This window comes from Gossypium arboreum, chromosome 10, assembly GCF_025698485.1.
Source record: "Gossypium arboreum isolate Shixiya-1 chromosome 10, ASM2569848v2, whole genome shotgun sequence".
NCBI classification, from domain to species: Eukaryota; Viridiplantae; Streptophyta; class Magnoliopsida; order Malvales; family Malvaceae; genus Gossypium; species Gossypium arboreum.
This window is the reverse complement of record NC_069079.1, coordinates 127,894,961-127,895,780: the sequence shown is the minus strand read 5'-3', so window position 1 is coordinate 127,895,780 and position 820 is coordinate 127,894,961.

Sequence of the window (820 nt, the reverse complement as noted above, 5' to 3'; positions counted from 1 at the left end):
TCTTAATGTCATTATTACGTATACATTCATTGTTTCCATCTCATATTTAATTTTAGTATTACATTATATCTTTATTGTTTATAATATTATTGTCACATTTATATTTGTTTCAATGCACTTCTAGATCATCATTTATTTATCTTTATTTCATGTCAATTTGCTTTACGTTTAAACGAAAATCTTTTTCTAATTAATTTTCAATAAGTAAGGCAATGTATCGATTTAACATTAAGTCATAGATTCCATCGCTATGTTGGATGGAATTTTCCGGCTCGTGTTAAAAACGGAACACCCTTCTTAAAAATCGAAAAACTAAAATTTCTCGTCTTTTCAATCGGATCACGATTAAATCTTACATTGAACTCGTATTTTTGAAAATCAAGACAACATATGTTTATAAGATACCAATTTTGGGCGTCGCGAGGGTGCTAATACCTTCCTCGCGCGTAACCGACTCCCGAACCCTAATTTTTCTCTGGACTTTCACGTAGACCTAAACTTGGCCTTCTTTTTGTTTTAAAAAAAGGAAATCTAGTAGGTGTCCGATCACACCTAAGAAAAAGGATCGGTGGCGACTCCTTTTTTTTTATAAAATCAAACCTCGATTTTCAAGCTTTCAATAAATCGCCATAATTAGCGACTAAGCTAAAATTTTACGTCGCTACAGCAATTATATGAATACATAGGGAAAATGTTACCCAAAACCAATAAAAAAAACAATCAATTATTGAAAAATAATGTATAACCTCATAGGTAACAAAACATTATTTGAATCCAAATTATTTTTTTGGATAGATAAATACTCAATTAATATGTTACA